At 38.5% G+C, this 20,132-nt stretch overlaps 2 long non-coding RNA genes across 4 annotated transcripts; one reads left to right on the forward strand and one right to left on the reverse strand.

The window, feature by feature from the left end:
- Positions 1-11,536: 11,536 nt before the first annotated feature.
- Positions 11,537-13,018, reverse strand: LOC136258251 (uncharacterized). Of its 3 annotated transcripts, none has more exons than XR_010702678.1 (9): positions 12,900-13,018; positions 12,715-12,848; positions 12,558-12,667; positions 12,278-12,329; positions 12,149-12,217; positions 12,059-12,095; positions 11,872-12,000; positions 11,780-11,817; positions 11,537-11,728 (listed from the first exon to the last, which is right to left on the reverse strand). It is a non-coding gene; the product is annotated as an uncharacterized lncRNA (long non-coding RNA). The 3 variants fall into 3 exon arrangements; XR_010702677.1 differs by having other exon boundaries at positions 12,059-12,100; XR_010702679.1 differs by lacking the exon at positions 12,558-12,667 and having other exon boundaries at positions 12,059-12,100.
- LOC136258262 (uncharacterized) lies at positions 12,959-18,859 on the forward strand. Its single transcript, XR_010702680.1, has 3 exons — positions 12,959-13,122; positions 16,513-16,654; positions 18,692-18,859. It is a non-coding gene; the product is annotated as an uncharacterized lncRNA (long non-coding RNA).
- The last annotated feature ends 1,273 nt before the right edge of the window (positions 18,860-20,132 follow it).

The raw sequence follows: 20,132 nt of genomic DNA on the forward strand, positions 1-20,132 counted from the left end.
AATTACGTAGACCTGATTTAGCATTGGCAAAATCATTATTCCCAACTATCACCTTCCCATGCCAATATAACTACATGCATTCTCAAACAAATTTGTCAGCTCACTTTAATGTTCATTTACACTCCTTTGTTCCTGCCACTGCTAAAATAAATATGAAACAGCCTTTCAGCTACTGTAATTGAAGCATGAAATACAAATACAAATGACTTTAAGAAAAGGATTGCAGCCTATTGTATCAGCCCAGCTATAGACTGAAATGTTGTACACATTCTTCATTGTGTGCATCTGTGCTTATGTACTCCCTAATGGTGGTGTCCACAGTATCAACAGTAAATTAAAAAAAATTTGCACAATATACATACTAGGTACATACAAAAGACTCCATAGGCTTACCAGCAATATTACTCAATTCAACTAATTCTGATGCAGCAGCTTCTAGAATCCTCACCCTACAAGAGTATGTACCTTCTTGTCCTTCTTCTAAGTAAGAAAACTGAAGAATACTGGTAAAATCATTGTCATCTCTAGTGGTTGAGCTGATGGTCACTCTACTATCATTTGTAATAGTGTCTCATCCAGGTCCAATCCAACTTATCATTACTGAACTCAATTCCACCCCACTAACTGTATTCACTGTACACTGAATATCTTGAGGACTACCTACCATAGCTCCTTGTATAGGACCAGATGGTGTTATACTGACTGTAGGAGTAGGAACTGTAACATCAAGTGTGAGACTACCAGTAGCCATAACTGGTGGACTAGTGTTGATCACTACCTCACACTGGTAAACTCTACTATCATCAGTTGTGCTCAGCAGTGGAAAATTGTAAGAAGCTGAATACACTGTAACATTATTCAATGAGCTTGCATTAACCCTTGTAATTATTTCCACAACTCCATCACCGTTATACCATAGAATATCCACTCTACTGGTGATGCCTGTCACAGTAGTCACACTACACTCCAGTGTTAGTGACTGACCAACTATCTGAGTGTTGAGAGCAGCAACATTGACAGTTGGAGTAGAAACTGAAAATAAATGCAATAAGTTAGATGTACGTATATCTGTATTCTCTAGAATAAAATTGAAGATTAAAATACATAGTTCATCCGGTGCTATATGGGTAGCTATTCCATGGATAGATTTGGAAATAACTAAATATTGTCTTAAGTACCTATGTACAATGGGTTACACTATGACAAATTTTTGAGGAAGGGGAGCACTGCCCCCACCCTAAATCGGCTCCTGAATTTAGTCTCTATAGGAGGTTTTGAAAATAATTTTACCCACTGGTCAGATTAACTAACTGTTCTATTAGAGTATCTCAATCATTTTTACCAAGAATGCTTTATAGACACAAAAATTAATGGACACTAATACCCCTGGCTCCCTCATAGTTCCTATTACTATAATTCTATTGGAATTGTTATTACATTCTATTATATGGACCTGTAATGCATAATGTTTACAATGAACACAGCCAGACCCAGTAGTGACTTGGTCCTCACACAACATGTACAGTGCGGTCTAGGCATGCACCAATGTATCCACAACAGCTGGGATCTGGAACTTCCTCAGCATCTAACCTGAACTTAGACCACATTGACTTATTCCAGCTAATGGCTTGTGTATACAGTATGTGGTTATTTGCATGCATGTATGTGACCCACTCGCCATGAAAATTTTCTATTTCTACAAACTCCGACACATCTCTCTCTAGTATCATTACAGTACACACATATATGCCATCACCTCTTCTGTTATGTTGTCAAATTGTAGAGTGCTTATGAATTCACTGCCATTAGTGGTGGTTGGGCTAATGGATACTCTGTTGCTTTGTAAGCAACTAATCTATCATGAACCACGGTAGTGGCTCATAATAGAGATTGCCTATGATTTTTGCCAAAATCCTAATAGTAGGGTCAAAAATTGTGGTTTCGTGACCAACCTCTGGCTAACAAAGTTTGATGGTTTAATATTGTACTTTAGGGTATTTTAAACAAAATGAGCTCCCACGCCGCTTTTTAAAATCCGGGGAAAGTTCGGTAGAGCCAAAAGTCCAAAATGGCTACTAGCTGACATGTGCAAAAATACAACAATGATAAAAAGTCAAATAAAGGTTCTTTTTAGACTAATTTGGGGTCAAGGAATCCATTTCTGATATTAGTTTTGTGATTGGATGTTCTGTTAATGTAAAATGTTAACAATTTTGCTCAATAAGATGTAATGCATATAAATAGCGTGTTAAGTCTAATTCAAGGTTCATCCAATGACTCCAACTCATTTGATGATTCAGGTTCAGTATCAAAATCAGATTCAGATGCAGCTTCAGATTCAGCTCTAAATTGGCAGAGTCACAGCCATCCTGTTGCACTGATGGGACTGAAAGTGAAATTGGAATGGCAGGTTTGTGTGGCACACTGGTCTGCAACAGCCATTCACCAATTCCTAGCCATGACCTATAGGAGAGGGAGTCTTCTCAGGTCATGGTGGCACTGAACATAGGCTAAAAAGTTGGAACATTTGGTATGCTGCTCAAGATTGTCATCATCAGGAGGCAAACGCATTGAAGATTTTTTTCTTTAGTCTTTTCATCTTGGTTGCATGGGCTAGATTCAGAGAGGAATTTAGTGTGTCTCCATACATGTAGCAGATAACAAAGGACTTTAGGTCATTCAAGACATTGTCACTCAGCAGAAGGTCTTCTCTATACACTTTGAGATGAGGCTATGGGCCTCGGTACGTTTTGACAATTTTTCATAGAGGGATATCTTGCTGTGCCCAGAAAAACAGCTGTTGGCATCACAGCCAGCCAAGACATGAAAAGGTATAGAAGATTTGGCAAAATCATCAGTACATACACATGCTTCTACAAAAAAAAACAAAAAAACCTGCTTTTTAGAGGTATTATAATACCTGGAATGTCATGTGAAATGGCTGCAGCCTGAAGGTACACATCTGTGTCTTCAGCATCAATTACTATGAGATTGTTATAGCCAGGTGATATCGATCTTAGAGCTGCATAAACAGATAGCATAATTGTGTCAGCCTCATCCTGACTAAAGCCCAGGCTTTCTTTGGTGTCACCAGTTGACAGACTCACACAGTCCTCACCCACTGAGTAGACTAGTTCCTGACTGATAGACTTAGACAGTTCTGAGAGCTGATGAGTTTTGATTAGAGCCTGGAGGCGTTTCTTATTGCCAGCAGTGCAGAGAATTGTCTTGAATTTGTAGGCCATGGGAAACAGATCAGCTGGCTTCGTATACACATTGGGTATGGAACCTTGACCCTGAATGCGCAATTCACGCTCATCATCTCTGGTGTACTCAGCATAACCATGGGGATCATTGATGCAGGTGATGGTGGTAACACTGACATGCTGTGCCAGGATCACAGACACTATTTTGTTTGTGTAGTCACCCCAAGTGTATGGAGATCACTCTTGACCCATAGGTGATGCTAGGCACTACATCATGTCCACTAATTCTGTGTAGGAGTTGACATCAAATGGCTGTAATGCTAACTTCTGCAGAAGTTTGCTCTTTTGAAAGTACCATTGGGATTAAACGGTGTTAGGTATTCTTCAGATATATGATGTTTCATGAGCTCAGGTAGAGACAGTAGACCACTGAAATCAACACGGATACTAGTGTCCTGCTATCCATTTTTCCTCGTTTTATTTTTAGTGTCTTTTCAGAGACTTTTCTTGATGGAATCCCTGCAAAGGTGAGATGCAAATTTTGTTTTATGCGATCATGGATGGATTTTTCTTTAGAATAGATGCGCTCATCCATAAAATTTTTATTGGCTGGGTCTCTCCATCTTGCTTGGCCTTCTTGAAGTCTAAAATGAGCTCAAGTGTAGCTGGAATAGCTAATTGTAAGGGTCTTAGAACAGGTGGTGCTAGATCAAATGGAAAGCATGATGTTAGATCTTGTACAGCTTGCCCATCTCTGCGCATATGTGCTAAACAGCTAGCTAGTTGTTCGTTCTGGTAGCTACCAAACTTAAATTTCTTGGTTATAAGAACATCCAATCACAAAAATAACATCAAAAATGGATTCCTTGACCCCAAATTAGCCTAAAAAGAACCTTTATTTGAATTTTTATCATAATTATATTTTTGCACATGTCAGCTAGTAGCCATTTTAGACTTTTGGTTCTACTGAACTTTCCCCGGACTTTAAAAAGCAGCGTGGGAGCTCATTTTGTTTAAAATACCCTAAAGTACAATATTAAACCATCAAACTTTGTTAGCCAGAGGTTGGTCACAAAACCACAGTTTTTGACCCTACTATAATAGAACACACACCAAAACACTATCTTAAGAAGTTTTCTCAACCACAAAAGAAGCCTTAGAAGTTAATTTGGAATAAGTTTAGGTCAACTGGAAAATATGAAGTCAAAAAGAATAAATAAAAGCACTTTATTAATTTCTGAAATATGCCATTTCGTTCATCTTCTTATTATTATTTTTTCCACAGGGCTGGGGCAAAATGCGAGTACTTTATGGGGATAAAACTACAAAACTTTCCTTCCTATGTCTTTCTTCGCATCCATGACCCATTTTTAAACACATATTACTAACAACGATAACATCCTTTCTCATTGTTTCTTGTAGGTTCACTTTGCCATTGATCTTCTGACTTCGTTTCTGCAAGGGTAACCAACGTGTTGATTGTGTTAACAAGTATCTAATCTATTTGTGTTAACAAATTTATTTGGAAATGACTTATTATTAATAATGTGATCACATATATAGCTGCACAAATCAGAAGCCTCTGACCACAACATGCTATACTGCCTACAGTTGGATATGTCAAAGCTGTTATAGTATAAAGCACATTTAAGAGTAATGAAACAATACACTAATGTTTGCTAACTCTGATAATATTATACTGTAGCTGACTACTTTACAGCTACTATACATGATGACTAACTTGATACATGTTTAGTGCTGTGTAATATTAGCATTTTTTCATGTTAGCTATCCATAAATGAATTTATAAAAAGTAAACAAAACAATTGTAAAAATAATTTTTAAAAGCATGGAAATAGAGATTGCTGAAAAAAGTAAAGAAACAAGAATCAAACAAACCAGCATGTTAAATACACATGTTAAACACACACACACACACACACACACACACACACACACACACACACACACACACACACACACACACACACACACACACACACACACACACACACACACACACACACACACACACACACACACACACACACACACACACACACACACACACACACACACACACACACACACACACACACACACACACACACACACACACACACACACACACACACACACACACACACACACACACACACACACACACACACACACACACACACACACACACACACACACACACACACACACACACACACACACACACACACACACACACACACACACACACACACACACACACACACACACACACACACACACACACACACACACACACACACACACACACACACACACACACACACACACACACACACACACACACACACACACACACACACACACACACACACACACACACACACACACACACACACACACACACACACACACACACACACACACACACACACACACACACACACACACACACACACACACACACACACACACACACACACACACACACACACACACACACACACACACACACACACACACACACACACACACACACACACACACACACACACACACACACACACACACACACACACACACACACACACACACACACACACACACACACACACACACACACACACACACACACACACACACACACACACACACACACACACACACACACACACACACACACACACACACACACACACACACACACACACACACACACACACACACACACACACACACACACACACACACACACACACACACACACACACACACACACACACACACACACACACACACACACACACACACACACACACACACACACACACACACACACACACACACACACACACACACACACACACACACACACACACACACACACACACACACACACACACACACACACACACACACACACACACACACACACACACACACACACACACACACACACACACACACACACACACACACACACACACACACACACACACACACACACACACACACACACACACACACACACACACACACACACACACACACACACACACACACACACACACACACACACACACACACACACACACACACACACACACACACACACACACACACACACACACACACACACACACACACACACACACACACACACACACACACACACACACACACACACACACACACACACACACACACACACACACACACACACACACACACACACACACACACACACACACACACACACACACACACACACACACACACACACACACACACACACACACACACACACACACACACACACACACACACACACACACACACACACACACACACACACACACACACACACACACACACACACACACACACACACACACACACACACACACACACACACACACACACACACACACACACACACACACACACACACACACACACACACACACACACACACACACACACACACACACACACACACACACACACACACACACACACACACACACACACACACACACACACACACACACACACACACACACACACACACACACACACACACACACACACACACACACACACACACACACACACACACACACACACTATTTGGACTCAAATAAACATTTATAAGAAGGATACTCAGTATGTATCTGCCCCTGATTTATGGAGAAACTATTAGTTTCTACCATGTCCATTGAGTCCAAATAGAGATCTCTGTGTGTTTAACGTGCTGGCTTGTTTGATTCTTGTTTCTTTACTTTTTTCAGCAATCTCTATTCCATGTTTTAATTTTTTTTAATTTACACTAGTTGTAATTACAGTTGATATTTCATCTTGCTGGGGCATACAGCACAATAGCTAAATGTACCAGTTATAAAAAGCATTGAGAGATATACATGTACGTTTTATTTATTATCTACATTAATTCATCCAAATTGGAGGGTGTGGCACCAAAAGGCTAGGCCTGCACATACAAGGATGCTTCTCCAAAATATTACACACATGGCAGGTGATATAGTGCTGCCAGTAATGTGCATTTAAAAACTTGGACAAAAAACCTTAGAAAGCAAAAGAAAGTTGACTGAGCTGGGGTTCGAACCCAAGCTCTCCATACTTAAGTTCCACACTTGTCACCACTCTGCTACCAGTGCTGCAGCTATTCACCTCCCTTTGTTTCAATCTTATAAATGTCCAACTGAAGTGACATTTATATATACGTAACAAGAGTAAACAACACCCAACTCTAACGCTAATAACTACTTGTTGCGTGTCCTAAAGTACAAGACCTGAGGCAAACTACTGGTTGCATGCCCTAAAGTAAAATACGCAGAGCATGCTGGATGCATGGGGCAACCCTAGCTCACCTCAATACAACTAGTGTGTATTTAATATTGCAGTTAAATGATGGACTACATGCAGTAGTGCCGGTAACTTAGTAGTTCACGTTCTTGTACATAATCAAATTATACAGTCATAGGATAGATACAACATCATGGGATAAACTATTCCAATCATTATTATTCTTTGTGAGAAACAAATTGGTAGTAAGGCAATTCTTGTAAAGTTTTAGTTTTCAAGCTTAATTGTAATAATTCTTGTTCACTGCTACAGGTTTATTAAGAATTTTATAGCAATGTCATAATTATTTTTCTATATACTGAGGTACAATAAATTTGACAGGTTGAGTTTGTAAAGTCTTTCAGCATAATTATGGTGGTAGATCACATAGGGAGGGTATAAGTTTAGTGGCCCTTTTCTGAACTGATTCTAGTTTATGAACATTAATAATGAGGAGGAAATTATAAATGGTAGGCTTGTAAAATAATTGTAATCAAGCATTTGGCAGACAAGGTTGGTACAAAATAGTCTTTCAATCTCTTCAGTAATATATCTTTGTTGTTTACATTCAATTTTAAAAAGTTTTCATGTGTTTCTAATGCTGTAGATATTAATTTTCATCCACAACACTGTACCATGTTGCACAGGTTGAGATGCAGTCCCACAGTAGCTAGTCTACTGTGCTCTTGACTATATTAAATTTGCATTATTGTGCACTGACAGTAGCTGGCTGTCGCAGTAAGATTTAAGTAGCAAACTAATGTTTCCGTCTATAGAGCTACTTACAGTGGTAGCATTGGTATCAACTAATAGTAGAAAATAGAGCAGCACAACAGCAGCAACAGTGTAGAAGCAAATACCATAGCAACAACTGAAGTAGTAACTGTGAAGTGGTGGTGGTGGCGGCGGCAGCAACAGCAGCTATTCAAATAGAAGCAGTGCAGCAGCTGTGGCATAAGTGGCAACAGTAGTAGTGGCAGTAGAAGCAGTATAGAGCAGCAACCACAGTAAAAGCATAACAGATATTGATACCGGATAGGCTAGTTACTAAATTTGCAACAACAAACTGTATATACTGTAACTAGGTAGTTAAGTACGTTTTGTGATTGTAATAAATCCTTCTCTCTCTGAGTATATCAACTAGTGCTGTCCAGCAGCAGCAGGAGAAGCTGTAGGAACAACCCTCGGCAACTTGGAACAACCAAAAAAGGCAATGACGGCAGGATGAGGATTATCAACAATCAGCAGAAACAACTGTAATTGCACTAAGATAGTACATCAAGCCCCGATGTCAAGCAACTGGCTTTCTGTTGGAATTTGTAATTTGCTGCACAAAAGTAGCAACTGAAACCTGCGTGCAACAATGTTATATAGCAATACGTACACTGTTAAAAATAAAGAGTAACCACCACTCTGAAGAGTTCCCAGTGTAGGGAGGATTTAACACTCCATGGAGAGTAACCAATTGCAACACTCTGAGAATAACCATTACTCTGAAGAGTAAGTGACACCACCTTCAGAGCATGTGTTACTCCCCAGTTACTCCTTTGGAGTAATGGTTACTCTCCAGGGGTGTTAAATCCTCCCTACACTGGGAACTCCTTAAGAGTTGTGGTTACTCTTCATTTTAACAGTGTACATAGTCTACATACTGTAGCTTACCTGTCCTTTTATTCCTGTAAGCCTCACAGTTATCACCCCCCCCCCTCTAAAATGGCTTGAAAGTACAACAGGCAACAAACATTTAAGTGCCAAGACCGCCAAGATCAGTTTGTCACAATTTGCTAACATCTTAGCTAGCTGATCGAGGAACACCAAACGTTGTTGCAGACTACCAGCAGCGTATACCTTGAAAATCAGAGTGCATTTTATACTGCAACTTGACGTACAATATATCCCATCCAAAAACAGCTTATAGCTGTAAAAAAGTGCGCGTCCAAGTAAAGCAGAGTTAACTGCAACAAAAAGTAATGATATCATAATGCAGCCATGTACGAGGTGTGCAAGTTGTAAAATTCATACTAGCTAATCAGATAATACAATGTTATTGTTAAAGTGTTAATGAGAACTATGTGCTGCTAGTTTATAAGTGTGTGAGCATCTTCATAAATGCCACACAAATTTAATTCTCAATAAAGCAATGTGTATAGATTCTCTGATAGCAATAAATAGTTTGAGTTTGGCCACCTTTCCTTTGTTCGTAGCATTGCCATATACAGGAAAGGTGGCCAAACTCAATAAATTTGTGTGGCATTTATGAAGACGCTCACACACTTATAAACTAGCATCACATAGTTCTCATTAACACTTTAACAATGACATTGTATTATCTGATTAGCTAATTTGAATTTTACAACTTGCACACCTTGTACATGGCCGCATTATGATATCATTACTTTTTGTCGCAGTTAACTCTGCTTTACTTGGACGCGCACTTTTTTACAGCTATAAGCTGTTTTTGGATGGGATTTCAATACTTTTGTTAGAATAAGCAATGCACTATTGATAACAGTAGGTGAGTTTCCATGGTTTTGACAGAAACCCCAGATTACAGTGACAGAATATTAAAATATAACTGTAATTTAGTGGCCAGGGCCGCCCACATGGGGGGGGGGGGGGGGGGGTATTTTCCCCCTGCTCCAGCCCAAAAGGGGCCCCTTGATTGCCTAAGAAAGATCGATATACTCTAATAGAGCAGTCAGGGTCTAGACCCTTCCTTACCCCTGGGCCCCTCTTTAACTCTTTTCCCTGGGCCCCCTAATTTCTCTGGGCTGTCCTGTTAGTGGCATGCAACTGCAGTCAACTAACACCCATTTTAACTAGTAAACCCTTAATAACACTTTGCCTTTCATCTTGTACTGCATTAAAACGATCAAAATACTCTATTAGAGCAGTCACAAAATAGCTGTAACACTGCAATCAATATTTAGCATAGTTACAACTTCTGCTTAACATTGGATTGTATAGTTTAAATTACTAGCTACTTACACACTTTACAATATAAAATATGGCACTTGTAGAAATGTGACTGTTCTATTAGAGTATCTCGATCTACTTCAAGCATTGACTAATTCAAGTGAAGAAGCTACGCCCCTGCCAAGAGATCTTGTGAAATGAAATGAGAATAGTAAAGAAAAGGCAAGTATGTACAGAGACAATAGAGGGGTGCGTAATTATGTCCTGTTGTAAATAAACGCCTTTAAAATTTATATTACTACTAAATAAGCGCACCAGAATAGGCTTGTGAGGCTGTTGTCTCCAAGGTTGTCTCATTACTTGTCTTTTCGTGTTGAAGGGATTTAGTCACAATTGGTGAGTTTAATTATTATACATATATTTGTGTTGTAAAACTTAATTGTAAAAAGGCGATTAGTACATATCATGATAAACATGTATTTGTCACAGTAGAGTCTCTCACAATTATTAGACATTGGACCAGGGTAAAAAATTTACTGCTATATTTAGAGGTTGTAGCGTTTGTATATCTTAGTAACTTAATAAATAATCCTCCATGATCACTATTCACTAATAGTACAGTGAAAGCTGGTCATTATTCAGGCCGTAGGGACAAAAATTTTCTGACCTAGCTTTTTAAAGAGGTGGCTGCATTTTGCGCCTTAAAAAAGGTAAGAAGCATACTGTTCTAACTGGCTATAGAGATGGATTTAGTGTGTGACAACGTATGAGACAGTGCACAGTAAAAACAAAGTAGTGAACGTCACTACTAATTAGTAGTGAAATCTCTGCCACAATACTCACTATTTTTGTGTAGTGACGTTCACTACTTTTTTGTAGTGAACGTCACTACAAAAAAGTAGTGAACGTCACTACTAATTGTAGTGAACGTCACTACCAACTGTAGTGAACGTCACTACTTGCAGTGCCATTAGTAGTGAACTTCACTACTGTTTTACAGTGAACGTCACTACTTATTTGCGGTGATTTCACTACATCGCATTTGCATCCAGTTTATGCATTCATGCACCATAGAATTCCATTAAAAACAATACTGCATACAAGTAAAAATACATGTATACAAAATGTCAGTTTTTTTGTATAGGTGCATACATGTTAGTCCAGAAATTTCTTGTGAGAAGATTCTGCAGCAGCAAAGATGCATCAGATACTGTGCAGTGTATATTGCAAGTTTTCTCATTGAACTGCAAGATATAACAATATAATACAAACTATGGTAGCTAAATAAATCTTACCAGCATAGCTACAATAGAGCAGATGTACATGATTTATGCTGTGATAAAATAATTGTTGATATGTAATATGAGATAAACATATATGCACTTACCAACTATTGCACAACTGTGCGTAAGGGATGGGTGCATGGTATAACCATCTGATATATTAGATCAGTTCCTATTAGTAACCACAGTATAGTGATAGCAAATTGTTTCATTTGCTAGTCTTGCAGTATTCGCTATATCAAGAAACAAAGATCGTAAACAATCTCCAATGTAATAAGCTAAAGCATTTACCTGTTTAAAACTGCTACCAATGGAAAGTCAGTATTACCTAAACTGCCAAACAACATTTTAACTGCAGAATGGTTGTTTAAAGCTACAAACCTTAAACACTTGCAGACACACAGCAGTACCCCACAGGTATACACCACTGCAATGAATATCAATCGGCTACTGCATGGAGAGAGAACCATCATTATTATAAATGAGAAAACACAATTAGAGTTAGCTTACAGTATGTGCGACCTCGGTCTCATGCAACCACAATCAGATCGTAGTAAAAGATCTGCGTGGGAACGGCAAGGTAAATACAAGAACAAAACTGACAAACATGCATACATACAGAAAACAAAAAAAAAGTGATTAGCTAGTAGTGGTAAAACCGTGAAGCTCAGGTATGTCAGAAAGCTAAAATACGTCAGTGTACACTGTGACAATCCAGTTTGTAAGTAACCGCCAGTCACACCATAAGTGTCAGTACTCCATCACTCAATTCAGTTACTATGTGCTATACCTTATGGTATATTAAAATGAAAGCCCCAAACTTCATCACCTCTCGGCTCTGGTACTACAGTGCCGGCGCCGGGAAATTGGCGGGCAGCCAACTTCGCAGGCTGGGGTAGTCTACGTGTGCAAAAGTGTAAAACAAATAATTACAATTTAAGACTTACTTTTCTGAATTGTTAACCACTTGCTAAATGCAACAGCTACTAGGTACGCAGTGCTAAGCTGCCTAGCCTACTCAGTTGACTCGAGAGACCACTCTGCGGCCACCTGACCGCACGTCACAGTTACGAAACAGTCCCTAGTCAATAGAAAACAGAAGTAAAAGAACAATTATTAGTCTTCCACTTACACGACTTCTACAGCACGTAACTAAGTGAGCAACGATGTTACCAAGTAGATGACGTCATCAATTTTATGTGGCATTATTTAGAGTTTCCTTGACATGATGCTACTCGAGGTGCTACCTCTGGTGCTACCCGGGTGCTACTGCTTAGTGCTATGCAGTCTGTATCTGAAGATCTATAGTGTTTATCGTCTGTAATCAACCGTTCCTGATTAGTCTGTTTAAAATCGTAAGTAAACAAGCTGTAACTGTAAACACACATTTGAATTAATGGGCGTTAGCCAGCCCATAGATAGTATATTCTACGTACAATATACTGTCTATGGCCAGCCTTTCATAATTACGAAGGTTTTAAGATGTTATTACCAGGGCTAATAGCACTTTACACTGACAAATTACCGGTGCTTTGACTGATTACCAGGGCTCTAACCCTGGTCATCGCCATCCCTGGTATGGCTATAGACCCTTCGCAGGTGAGCTGCTGCCATAGCAGCATCCGCCATCTTGGAGTACAACCAGTTTTGCAAACCTGATAGCATTGCTTTTCATAAGAGTAAAACAATACCTAGGGCTGCTTCTCCTGCATTCCACAGCAAAGGTTGACCATGTAGATTAAACGTACACTCTCCCCTATGCTATCAGCAGTGTTGGGAGTAACACGTTACATTAGTAGCGCGTTACGTAATATTATTACTTTTGTGGTAACTAAATATAACAAAATACGTTATAAAAACGAGTAATATAACTCAAGTTACTTTGCTTACAAATGTAACGCGTTACCTATGTAATATAGTTACTGTAATATTACGTAATATTATTACTACAAGTAACGAAGTTACTAATCTCGTTCATTGTCCTCTGAGTAATGCCTAGCCACAACGAAGTAACGAAGCCTACTGAATGAAGCTTATTCACCAGCTTCTTACTTAAAACCAAGATTTGCACATTTTCCAACAACGCAATCATGTCACGTGATAAAGTGGTAGTTTCACACGTGACAGCTTAAGGCTGTGGACACAAAGTAATATAATATGTAATATTATTATAGTAACTTTATTTTATGAGTAATATGTAACTGTAACTAAATAGTTCAGTTGCATGTAATATGTAACTAGTTACTTTTACACAGTAACTTGCCCAACACTGGCTATCAGGGTTGCAAATCAGGTTGTACTCCAAAATGGTGAATGTTGCTATGGCAGCAGCTCACCTGCAAAGGGTCTATATACTACTGACATTATTTATTGATGGCCCGGGGTCAATAGTCTCTCACTATTATTATTATATATATACTTGCATGGCCAGACTACTGACCTGGAAAATGAATTTATGGCATTCTTTTCTTTTCTGAACCCAATGACACATTGCGACTGTGCCAAAGTTTGTGGATGTGCAGGCATTAATTAGGATACTAGCTGCCAGTCCACTGTGCGACCTGCAACTGTGGTCAATGTCAGCCAGACCTCAATTAATATTTATGGAAAGGTTTGTCCTCACTATTGACTGATTTCATGTACTATTTATTCATGTGCTATTTTGGACATTTTGGGACCCAGAATTTTTATCCATTTTTTGCAGGTTTTCCTCTTTCAGAGGTAAAAAATGTATTAACCATAACTGTTGAGACCAAAATTTTTGTTCTTCCCTTGTTATCTAAGAGTTCTTTAAAGGGTCAGAAATACTACTGAGATCATTTTGTGATAACTTTTTTTATGGAGCTCACTCCAAAGACATCCTAAAGAGCTCACTGGTCTTGTAATGCCATTCCCAGAATATGAAGCCTCGACTTTGCAAGTGCTGGAAGATTTTCATTTCTGGTCAAGTTATTTTAATTCAGTTACTGTATAATGTGCCGGTACCCATCCTGGTCCGGTTACTCTAGCATTCAAATCAGTAGCATGTTACAGAAAACAGGCTGTGCCAATCAGATTATGTTGTTGGTATTCACAATTTTTTTTAAGTTATCATGCATTGATACTATAGAATTATCAAGAGTTAATAATAGCTCTTGGAATTATGTAATATGTTTTGTGAAGATGTAATGGCTGCTTGTAGTCAACAATAGGGTGTTCTTTAAAAGAACAAAAGATGGAGGTAGAGGGCCATGTAGTTGGAGCTGATGTACTCGTGATGCCTAATCAATATAAAAACTATTTTTTGGTTGTGCTTTTTGGTTGAGTTTGTTTAACCTATAACTATGCTTACTTCGTATGGTTGTTAAACATGCCATTCTTGCTGCCATTGTGATCTCATTGTTTAATTATCTTCCATAGTTGCAACTCTGTAATGCTATAGTGAGAGTGACCAGACCCTTCCTCTTTTTGTGAAGGAGTGGGTGCTGCCAGGGTAGTACTCTTTCTAGTAGGGTATGGGTGGAATCCTTACATTGTGCGGCCCCCAGAAGTAAATTCTGAAGTCGTTCTGTTTAAACAATTACTATATTCTCCATATGCTGCTGATGGGACCAATGCAAAAGGGGAACCAAACATCTATTCATCGCTTGACTACGGAGACCAGCCATTGTTCTTGTAGTATTGGTATGCTCTATTAGAGTATCTTGCACCTTCATTGTTTACTGTGTGACTGTCAACCATAGTCATATCACTAGGGTGCTTTTCAAGAGAGAATTTATAGAGAGCCATGTGGAGCATTTTGGCTTCTTGGAATGGAACCAAAGCAATGGCGGATTTAGCATGGGGAATTTCCAGAATGAGGTTCCATGGAACCCTTTGAACTCCCTGGATCTGCCCCTGTGTTTATACTTGACCAGCCGTATTTCCAGTCTGTATTGTATCACTTCCAGTAAATGCAAGTGCTGAGCAAATATTTAACATTTCAATACTGCAAGAAACAGGATGATGCTAAACCTGTTATATGCCATCGGCTTATATTCAATTCAATTCCGTGATCGCTTCTGTATGATAGCGATAACCATTCACAAATAATTGAATTATGCATATAAGATGTGATTTCCTGCTGCCATGAATACTCTCACCACCAACCCTACATGAAACACTGCCAAATGATAGTGTCACTGAGACACGTACCAGCTTTCTCAGAAGCTTTAAGGGTAAACTTGGAGGTATCAAGAGTTACTTAATACTGTAGCTAATGGATCTCTAGTAATCAGATATAGCAGAGTCGATTATCCACAGTTATAATAGTGAGCGAAAACCAGCTGTTTTTGTATGGTTCTATTTTGTAGTAAAAAAGTATTGAGTATAAAAATATGCATGCTATATACATAAAAAATTATGCATGTTTTAGTTTTTATGTACTGAAACAAAGCACGAATCAATAAAACCTATATAAACCATCAGATTTGCCTTTTCATGGGGAGTAAGACAATCTTTATTTCATGTATATACATCAGAAGCCATGTGAGTTATGGGTGATGCGGTAAAAATTAAGTTTACCATGGTCACTTCATTGTTGGAATGGTCTTCTTCTTTGTCCACTCCTTTTGTTACTATAGATAACGGAGAAGCAATAAAATAGAATCCAAGGAATGGGCGAAAATAACCGGTCTTTGCTCAGCCAATCACATACGCAAAGTCACAAAATATGTGCAATTATTTCATTATATCTTTTCAGTTTAAAGTATTGTTTTCTATTGCAGATCTGTAATGGCCACTGCGTGATGAAAGATAAAAAAGAAGTTGGAACTTGGAAAGAAGCTGGCAAAGGATGTGTCTTCAGGGTGGCTACGTTGTATTTAAAAACATCACCAGATAATCAGCATTATTATCTTAGATGTTAAGGTACTATAATTTTAGACTATATGTGGTTTATTTACGTAGTATATACTATGTAGCGTAAAATCCTGTATATTCCTTAAAATACGTTAGTGTGAAGTTTACATGAGTACTGTACATTATTACTAATATGAATACACTATGAAAGTACATATCAAAAGTACATGTAAATGAATACGCTATGAGAGTGCATATATTAAGTTATGATGATGCTGGACGGATGATGGGAAACTACATGGGGTGGCCTTATACAGAATCATCATGAAACTTAAGTGTGAGTGTTAGGTGTGTTCCTTCATAGATAATTAATGGTTACTCGGTATGTGACTGGATTTATGAAAAGGGGTCTTCCACACACATCCAATTCTATGAACTCAGAAGTCCATAACTCATTGCTCAAGGAATGTATTAACTTGAAAATTTGTCCATCCACTAAACTATGTTAGTGCTCACTACTGTCCAATTTTTTAATCAATAGCCTTTTTAGTCTAAAGATATCACAGACCTCTCAACCTGGAAGCAGATCTGGTTGTGAGAAAGCCAGCCACCCATCCCCATGCAGCTGTGAAGCCTACCATCTTTGTGCTGGGGCTCATGCACATAGTTACACTTGTTTTAACAAAAAAATGTTTTAAAAGGCACAACTAGCTAGCTATGTGAGCGCAGTACTGCTGTTTACTGCAGCTTATAATATCTCTATACTATAGTGTAGCCTACTATATGACAAGAACCTACTATTTTGCTCCATCGTTGAATCACGTGATATCAGTCTTTCAACTCAGCTGATGTACTGGCTCACCAGTGATTCGTTGTTGAAATCACCTCCCATCTCTTGAGTAATCAGTATCCAGCTGTGGATTTAGTGTTCAGCACAGATTTTCCGCACAAGTACGTCTCACAACAACTGAAATTAAGCAATAAACATTTGTAATAACACAACTGGTAGGATTTCACCTAATTCTTCAGTGTACTGAGTCTTTTCTCAAAGGATTTCACCTTTAAATAGGGGTCAGTTCATTGAGTTTGGCAGCAAAGTGACTTGATTGTGACACATTCAAAAGTATGGGAAACTGCCAAAATTTTCAGCTCAAAATACAGAGGCACCCCACTATTCTAATTATCTGATCACGTGACACCTGCTACAAGACGTTTTGGGGCTTAAATCAAGGAGATTTAGCGTGCCTTAGAAAATTTTATTGGAAATCGTGAGATCAACAAGTGGTCGTGATATGAAGGCTGAAATCATGCGTCTCATGACCAAATTGTGATAGTTAAGAGGTCTGGTTATGAGTCATTAAATTTGGTAATTTAGATGTATGGAAGACCCCCTTTCGCAAATCTGGTCACATATATGTTGTTTGCGGGCACTTGTTCTATAGTCTAAAGCTGGACAGAAAATACTCTACACACATGCACCTCCACCCAACATAGTTTCACATGCCCAGACTATCTATCTGTGTCAGCTACATATTCTCAACCAGGGAAATATCAACCCACCTTCACAAGTGAACTATTTCACACAGCCTGTTTGCCTCCACCTCATCCCGTATCAGTGGTATAGTCAGGGATTACACTGATAGGTGCATAACTCAAGGCAATACAGTATTTGTATTATAAATTAAAGCATAACAGTTAGACTCTGAAACATTGCATAATGCAAAGGTTCTGGGTTACCATTTGCATGGCTTGCCTTTCAAGTCAAAATCAGGACTTGCAATTAGAGAAGCTTTACATTCTTATTGCCTGGCCAAGGTGGGGATTTGCATCACTGAAAATTATAGTTTCCCACCTACCGGGTAAGCACTGACAATGTAAACCCCGACCATGTCTCGACCTGCAAACCCTAGGAATACTCAGGCTAGAAGGGGATTTGTATGGTCGTGTGACATAATGAGCTAGTTTGAGTGGATTCTAGAAAGACTGTCTGAGTGAATTTCCTTAGCGAGTAATTTTTTCATCCCTAATAAATACAGAACAAGGCACATTTCACAAATGTCTATGTTTCCAGATACATGTACATGATATATTGTTTTTCATTTACAGACTCGTTCTGCCCGCTGCTGGATGAAAGATGCAGAAGCTGGTCAAAGATGTGTTTTTGTTACGTATGTACATTATACGTATATTTCCATTGTTAAACTTAACAGTACGTATAGTTGATGTTATATAATATTTTACATTTACCATTTTGATTACATGAATGTGAAAGTTTAGTGGTTTCATAAATGCAGGTATTTATAGCATTTACATACTAAAATTTATGAGTACAGTTTGACATCAAATTTGCCTAGTTTCCCCATGTCCAGAAAAGTAGTCAAAACTTTTTTACTTGGCTTACTACAGCCTAGTAGAATGTCTGCAAAGACTTCATTGACGTTCCTGCAGAAGTACATGTTGAACCTAATCAATGAATGAAAGTCCTTTGTGAAGTAAATCCTAGCTCCTTAGCATTGACAGCAGCATCCCATACCATATCCCCTGCAAATTTCTAAAGGTTGTCATGTGATCTTTCATGCATGTGCAAACTCATAGTATCTTCTTATAAGCATCCTTTTCACTTCAATAAATGGCTTCAGGTGGGAATCTTAATCTTCAAATCAGAAATTTATCAAATGTACTGTATAGTCCCTACCAATAGAAAATCTGAGGCTACAATACATGACTGCTGTTTTCCAGTGTTATCACACACACACACACACACACCCACATATGTACAATCGGATATTTTGTTTGGTTTTGCTACATTTAGCCTATACTACTGTGAATACACAGCAAGTTTACATAGTTGTGGTGAAATATGCAGATGATACTTCTAGTGGACACTTTGTGACCATACTGTTATAAAGAGGTTGTCATTTTTCAGAGGTAACATTTTATTTAAAGAAGTCTATCAACCTGCAATTTTGGTTTATAGTCTGTTATGATACCTCAGAAACTGTCCTTTATATACCAATGTTAAATGTTACTGACAGTAACAGTGTTCTTAACATGCTGTTATATTGATGTATAGTACAAATTTATAATGTAGTGAAGGTCACTACTTTTTGTAGTGACCGTCACTACATTATGATTTCACTACAATGTAGTGAATTAAAATGTAGTGAAGGTCACTACTTTTTGTAGTGAACGTCACTACATTATGATTTCACTACAATGTAGTGAATTAAAATGTAGTGAACGTCACTACTTTTTGTAGTGAACGTCACTACATTATGATTTCACTACAATGTAGTGAATTAAAATGTAGTGAACGTCACTACTTTTTGTAGTGAACGTCACTACATTATGATTTCACTACAACGTAGTGAATTAAAATGTAGTGAACGTCACTACATTGGTAGTGACCTTCACTACTTTGATAATTCACTACGTTGTAGTGAATCTAAAAGTAGTGAACGTCACTACATAAAGTAGTGACGTTCACTACTTTGTTTTTACTGTGTGAGTGCTGGCAGCAAGGGGGCAGCCAATCTGTTAGAGCACC

This window comes from Dysidea avara, chromosome 1 (genome assembly GCF_963678975.1).
Source record: "Dysidea avara chromosome 1, odDysAvar1.4, whole genome shotgun sequence".
NCBI lineage: Eukaryota > Metazoa > Porifera > Demospongiae > Dictyoceratida > Dysideidae > Dysidea > Dysidea avara.